General features: G+C 42.0%; 1 protein-coding gene across 1 annotated transcript in view; it reads left to right on the top strand.

The window, feature by feature from the left end:
• Positions 1-7,983, top strand: part of LOC117956049 (arf-GAP with Rho-GAP domain, ANK repeat and PH domain-containing protein 1) — a 31,475-nt gene that overhangs the window by 1,571 nt on the left and 21,921 nt on the right. The gene's annotated exons all lie outside the window — the stretch shown is intronic.

The following is a 7,983-nucleotide window of genomic DNA, read 5'->3' as shown; positions in this document are numbered from 1 at the left end:
GTAATAAAGACTTTACAGTAATAATAAAGACTTTACTGTAATAAGACTTTACAGTATTAATAGACTTTACTGTAATAATGAAGTCTTTACTGTATTAATAGACTTTACAGTAATAATAAAGACTTTACTGTATTAATAAAGACTTTACTGTAATAATAAAGACTTAACAGTAATAATAAAGACTCTACTGTAATAATAAAGACTACTGTAATAATAAAGACTTTACAGTAATAATAAAGACTTTACAGTAATAATAAAGACTTTACTGTAATAAGACTTTACACTATTAATAGACTTTACTTTAATAATGAAGACTTTACTGTATAAATAGACTTTACTGTAATAATAAAGATTCTACTGTAATATAAAGAATTTACTGTAATAATAAAGACTACAGTAATAATAAAGACTTTACAGTAATAAAAAAGACTACAGTAATATTAAAGACTTTACAGTAATAAAGACTTTACTGTAATAAGACTTTACAGTATTAATAGACTTTACTGTAATACTGAAGACTTTACTGTATTAATAGACTTTACAGTAATAATAAAGACTTTACTGTATTAATAAAGACTTTACTGTAATAATAAAGACTTAACAGTAATAATAAAGACTCTACTGTAATAATAAAGACTCTACTGTAATAATAAAGACTTTACAGTAATAATAAAGACTTTACAGTTATAAGACTTTACTGTATTAATAGACTTTACAATAATAATAAAGACTTTACTGTATTAATAAAGACTTTACTGTAATTATAAAGACTTTACTGTAATAATAAAGACTCTACTGTAATAACAAAAACTCTACTGTAATAATAAAGACTTCACAGTAATAATAAAGACTTTACAGTAATAATAAAGACTTTACAGTAATAATGAAGAATTTACTGTATTAATAGATTTTACAGTAATAATAAAGACTTTACTGTATTAATAGACTTTACAGTAATAATAAAGACTTTACTGTAATAACAAAGACTTTACAGTAATAATAAAGACTTTACAGTTATAAGACTTTACTGTATTAATACTTTACAATAATAATAAAGACTTTACTGTATTAATAAAGACTTTACTGTAATTATAAAGACTCTACTGTAATAATAAAGACTCTACTGTAATAATAAAGACTTTACAGTAATAATAAAGACTTATCAGTTATAAGACTTTACAGTAATAATAAAGACTTTACAGTAATAATGAAGAATTTACTGTATTAATAGATTTTACAGTAATAATAAAGACTTTACTGTAATAATAAAGACTTTACTGTAATAATAAAGACTTTACAGTATTAATAGACTTTACAGTAATAATAAAGATCTTACTGTAATAATAAAGACTTTACAGTAATAAAGACTTTACAGTTATAAGACTTTACAGTAATAATAAAGACTTTACTGTAATAAGACTTTACAGTAATACTAAAGACTTTACTGTACTAATAAAGACTTTACTGTTAGAAAGATATTATAGTTATTAGAACTTTACTTTAATATTAAAATATTGTGTAAACTATGACGTGTAGTAACCGATATTCGTGTTAAATGTGTGGAGTAAAAGCACGGAGGACTAATAGCTAAGATAAAGCTAACATTACACTGGCTCTCTTTACCCAGCATTCTCCTTGCCAATGTACGGTCGCTGATGAACAAAATGGAGGAGATCCGACTCAGCATTACACACAGCAAGAGACTTCTGAACTGTAATGTCATGATCTTCACGGAAAGATGGTTAAACAGCGAGTATGGGACAATGCTATTGAGCTAGCGGGACGCCACACGTTCCGGGCGGATAGAACACTAGATGGCTCCGGTTAGACCAGAGGTGGTGGACTGTGCATTTACACTAACAAAGCTTGGTGCACAAACTCTGCTTTGTTGGGAGACATTGTTCAGCTAACCTTGAGTTTCTCATGGTTAAATGTAGACCGGTCAATCTACCACAGGAGTTCACTTCTACTATTATCACTGCAGCCTATATTCCCCCGGACGCTGAGGCCAGGTCTGCCATGAAAGACCTTCGCGCAGCCGTCAGGAAACAACAGACCGTTCACCCGGAATCTGCGTTTATTGTTGCTGGTGATTTTAATCATTCAAACTTAAAGTCAGTGCTACCAAAATTTCACCAGCATGTTTCTTGTCCCACCAGAGGAAACAAAACTTTAGACCATGTTTACACAAACAAGGCTGGAGCCTACGTCGCGACACCCCTCCCCCACCTGGGACAGTCAGATCACCTTTCTTTGTTCCTCACCCCCAAATATGCACCTCTCATCAACCGTGTGAAGCCATCAGTGAAGACCATCAAGGTGTGGCCTGCAGGAGCAGATTCATCACTTCAGGAAAGGTTTCTACACAAAGACTTCTCAAGCAACCAGTGGCTCTCACACGGTCCCTGACTGCTACACCTCCTCTGTACTGGATTATATTAGCACCCCCATAGAAAATGTTACAACCCAGAAGCAGATCACCACATACCCAAATCAGAAGCCATGGTAAGAACAGGAAAGTGCGACTCCTATTGAAGACCCGCAACACTACCTACCACAGGCCTACAGCACATCCAGAGCAAATCTGAAAAGGGGCATCAAAGAGGCCAAGCACTGCTACAAGCTGAAGATAGAGGGACACTTCTCCAACGCTGACCCTCGAGGCATGTGGCAGGGCTATCAGGCCATCAGTGACTACAAACCAACTCAATCCACCCCCCAATGAGCTTAATGACTTTTATGCTCGCTTTGAAAGAGACAACAGAGAAACTGCCACCAAGCTCAAACCCCTAGCTGACCACCCGCCAATCACACTCTCCTCCACAGATCTCTGCAAGGCACTGAGCAGGATCAGCACGCACAAGGCTGCTGGATCAGATAACATCCCTGGACGCGTACCATGTACATCAGGCCATGTACAGAGCAGCTCGCTGGGGTTTTTACAGACATTTTCAACCCGTCTCTCGCCCAAGCAGCCGTACCAACATGCTGTAAATACACTTCCATTGTGCCAGTGCCAAAACACCCAGCTACCGCCCTGTAGCACTCACACCCATCGTAATGAAGTGCTTTGAGCAGCTGGTCCTGGCACACCTAAAAGACTCACTACAATCAACATTGGACTCACACCAGTTTGCCTACCGTAGCAATAGGAGCACAGAGGATGCGGTTTCCATGGCACTGCACTCTGTGCTCACACATCTGGACAATAAGAACACTTATGCTCAAATGCTGTTTGTTGACTTCAGCTCAGCATTCAACACCATCATCCCGGCTAAGTTATTAGCCAAACTTGGAGACCTGGGCATCACCACTCCACGTGCAACTGGATTTTGGACTTCCTGACCAACAGACCCCAGAATCTCCGATCAGGCTCCAACTGCTCCACATCCATCACACTCAACACTGGTGTACCACAGGGCTGTGTGCTAAGCCCTTCTCTACTCCCTCTTCACCTCCGACTGCAAGCCTGTGTACGAATCTAATTCCATCATCAAGTTTGCGGACGACACTACGGTGATTGGTCTCATCGGCAACAACGATGAGACTGCCTATAGGTAGGAGATCCAGCACCTGGCCACATGGTGCACTGAAAATAACCAGCTCCTCAACACCACCAAAACCAAGGAGCTCATCGTGGACTTCAGAAAAGAGTCAAGAGGCATGCACGACACCACCCACATCAATGGGATGTTCTGTCGAGCGTGTCTCAAGTTTCAGGTTTCTGGGGATCCACATCTCGGCTGTCCTTTAATTTGGATAGCTTCTGTCCAAACTTTATTTGTACTACCTTTAAATCCACTGTTATACTGCTCATTTTAGCCTAACTTATTACATCTATCTGTAAAAATCCTGTCTATAATAATAGCCGCCTGTATATTCACCTGTAAACCATCTGTATATCATGCTCATTGTACATATCTGTAAAAATTCTACTCATAGTAAATCCACCTGTATATTATATTCAGTACACATCCTGCTGTAAATCTTGCTCACAATACTAGTTTTTTTTTTAGTTATCGTCATAGGACAAACCCATTTGTAAAATTCTGTTTATGATAGTATTCATCTCTATATTTATCCAGTACATATCCATGTCATGCACTTACTGCTATTCGACTTCTGGTTAGACCCAAACTGCATCTCGTTGCCTTTTACAGGTACATGTACCTGTGTAATGATAATAAAGTTAGTCTAATCTAATCTACTAAAGTAAAACTATCGGAAATATCTACTAAAGTACAGTAACAAAGTATTTGTACTTTGTATCTCCGGTAGAAACAAATATAAAAACACACCTGAGCGAACAGTGTGTTACAAAAATATCAGCCGCCGACATGTACACACAAAATCAAACACAAAAACACACACACACACACACACACACACACACACACACACACACACACACACACACACACACACACACAGAGAGAACATTGGACTCAACCAGCAGCTCTTACCTTGCCGTACACTCCTCCAAACACAAACACTCTCTCCCAGCTCTGTATGACAGCGTGTGAGTGAGTGTGTGTCAGTGTGTGTGTGTGTGTGTGTGTTTGTGTATTATGTCTGCAGTAAAGTGTGAGGACGCTGTGATTGGTCCACAGGAACACACCTGAACCTATCAGCTGTTCTTAGAGTGAACTCAAAGAAACGTCACCGGCTCCACCTGCTGCAAGAATGTAGGTTGGTGGGTGTGTGTTTGTTTGTTTGTGTGTATCTCTTTGTGTGTACCTGCTTGTGTGTGTGTGTGTATGTATGTGTGTGTATATTTATATATACACACACATACATACACACACGCACAGTGTGTGTGTGTGTGTGTGTGTGTGCACTTTAACACACACACACACACTGTGCGTGTGTGTGTGTGTTAAAGTGCAGCTTTCTTCCTACCCACCTTCTCTTGTTTCGTTGCTGATCCACCAGGCAGAAATGTTTGGGGAGGAGCCACAGAGCCTTTCTGGTTCGTGTCTCATATTGATGATGTCATCACTGACATCACAAGGCTGAACCAAGTGATGGGGGTTTCCTGTGTGTTCTGATGGTTCAGGGTAATTGGAAGGAGTGACCCCCACACAATGTGGTCTCTATTTGGGTGGAATGAATTCTAACTGGGGCTATCTTGGGGTAAGGTTAGTCCTGATTGGTAGACTCTATCTTGGGGTAAGGTTACTCCTGATTGGTAGACTCTATCTTGGGGTAAGGTTACTCCTGATTGGTAGACTCTATCTTGGGGTAAGGTTAGTCCTGATTGGTAAACTCTATCTTGGGGTAAGGTTAGTCCTGATTGGTAGACTCTATCTTGGGGTAAGGTTAGTCCTGATTGGTAGACTCTATCTTTGGGTAAGGTTAGTCCTGATTGGTAGGCTCTGGGCGTTTCTCAATCCGTGTCCTTGTGTTCTTGTGAAACGTCATGTTTGGTGGCCAAAGTACTGACCCATAACACAAGTTAGCATTTCGGACAGAAACAGAACAGTTAAAATCCCCGGATGAGATCTCAACACGCCCGTTTTACCGAGGATACATCGGATGGTAACTTGTGTGAACTTGGCCGGGCCGGTATCCCAACATTCAATTTGGGTGTAAAGAGCGGATGGTTTCCGGTACACAGATCTTCACAATTTACGTCAATTATTAAATCAGTAAATTTATTTTAGGATGTTTTAGGGCAAGAAGTCAGCTGTGTAGATTTTGAATATAGGCAGTTCAACGGAAATTGATGGAGAATTAAAAAAGCCTTCGGAGTTGGAAAGCTCCACAATCACCTCTGGCCCAGCAGTTAGACAGACCCCTCTGACCCCACATTAAGACAGACCCCTCTGACCCCACATTAGGACAGACCCCTCTAGCCCCACATTAAGACAGACCCCTCTGGCCCCACATTAAGACAGACCCCTCTGACCCCACATTAAGACAGACCCCTCTTGCCCCACATTAAGACAGACCCCTCTAGCCCCACATTAAGACAGACCCCTCTGGCCCCACATTAAGACAGACCCCTCTGACCCCACATTAGGACAGACCCCTCTGACCCCACATTAAGACAGACCTGGCTCTCTCTCTGTACCTACCCCTAGTTCCTTTTCGGCTCCCTTTCTCTGTCCCTCTCCTCAAATCCCTTGCTGTTTTTTATCCTCGCCCTGTCTCCGTTGCTCTGTCTCTGTTGCTCCTTCTGTCTGTCTGTCTTCTCTGTGGTTCTCCCGCTCTGTCTTTTTCCCCTCCTCTGTCTGCCTTGTTCTCTGTGTCTTTCTTTGTGTCACGCTCGCTCTCTCCCTGCGTCCCTGCCCTTTGTCTCCCCTCGGTTTTCTCTCCTCTGGTCCCTCGCTCACTGGTCTCGGCCCTTGTTCTGGACTTCCTTGTGCCCGCCATTAGTGCCTTCTCTTTGTCTGGTCTTCTGTCCCATCCTTTCTTCCCTCCTGCGTCCTCTAGTCTCCGTCTTGTCCCTTCTTTGCCCTCTCCTTCATTTCCTTTCCCCATCTCCTCTTACTTGGTCTCCTCCTTCCGGTCGCTCCCTCCTCCTCTGTCCCTCTCGCTCCCTCCTCCATTGTCCCTCTCTCGCTCCCTCCTTCTCAGTCTTTGCTCCCCGTGTTTTCTTCTGTCCCTAGTGCCTTTTGCCCCCGCTTCCCTGTGTCCTAGGTCCCCTGGTCCTCGGTCCCCCTCTCTCCAGTCTGTGGTTTGCCCTCTCCGGGTTGTTTTCTGTTCCGTTTTGGGGTTTTTGTTTGACATCTGGAATCTGTCTTTGGGGGGGGGGGGGGGGGGGGGGGGGGGGGGGGGGGGGGGGGGGGTACTGTTGTGGTTTGGGGCTTTTGTTGGGTTTGTTTTCCAGTTTCTGCCTCCCTGTGAATCTCTGTGTTTTCCGCGGTCCCGTGTGCTTGGTCCTGTCTCATCCCCCCGGTAAGCGTCTGTATGTTTCGCATTTTGTCTTATTTTGAAACCTGTTTTCTGTCCTGTCTCTCCTCCAGGCTCGCTCTCCTTGTTATCCCGCTCCTGTGATTACCTGATGTTCTCCACCTGTTTCCCCACCCTCTCGTCACCTGCCTCTTGTTGTCTAATTACCTGGTGTATTTAAGGTCTGTGCTCCCCTTGTGCTTCGTCTGATCATTCCGTTCTGTCAGCTCCGTCTAGTCACTGTGTTCCAGCCTGTTTCCCTGTGACTTCCAGTGTTTCCCGTTTGGACCTTCCCCGTGTAATCCGTGTGTCTTCTCCGGCTCCCGTTTGGACCTTCGTTTGGACTCCTCTTCTCCCCGTACCGGTTGTATTTCTGTTTGGCCTTTGCCTTCATTTCCCCCTGTGAACTGTTGTAATAAACCCTCTGTTTACCGGCATATTCCTGCCTCCTTGTGCTGCATTTAGGTCCTTCTCCCCGCATCCCGTCACAGATTGGTAGACTCTATCTTGGGGTAAGGATAGTCCTGATTGGTAGACTCTATTTTGGGGTGTATGTATTTAGTGTAATATATGCAGTATGTGTATTTAGTGTAATATATGCAGTACATGTATGTATTTAGTGTAATATATGCAGTACATGTATTTATTTAGTGTAATATATGCAGTATGTATATGTATTTAGTGTAATATATGCAGTGTGTATATGTATTTAGTGTAATATATGCAGTGTGTATATGTATTTAGTGTAATATATGTAGTATGTGTATTTAGTGTAATATATGCAGTATGTATATGTATTTGGTGTAATATATGCAGTATGTGTGTGTATGTATTTGGTGTAATATATGCAGTGTGTGTGTGGTGTAATATATGCAGTATGTGTATGTGTGTGGTGTAATATATGCAGTATGTGTATGTATTTGGTGTAATATATGCAGTATGTGTATGTATTTAGTTCAGGGAGAAGTGTGAGATCCTGTAGCGCCCTCTGCTGGACCCCTGATGCACTGCAGGGGGGGAGAGAGAGAGAGAGAGAGAGAGAGAGAGAGAGAGAGAGAGAGAGAGAGAGAGAGAGAGAGAGAGAGAGAG

Source organism: Etheostoma cragini, chromosome 13 (genome assembly GCF_013103735.1).
Source record: "Etheostoma cragini isolate CJK2018 chromosome 13, CSU_Ecrag_1.0, whole genome shotgun sequence".
NCBI classification, from domain to species: domain Eukaryota; kingdom Metazoa; phylum Chordata; class Actinopteri; order Perciformes; family Percidae; genus Etheostoma; species Etheostoma cragini.
Note: the sequence above shows the minus strand (reverse complement) of the source record. Positions and strands in the feature narration are given on the sequence as shown.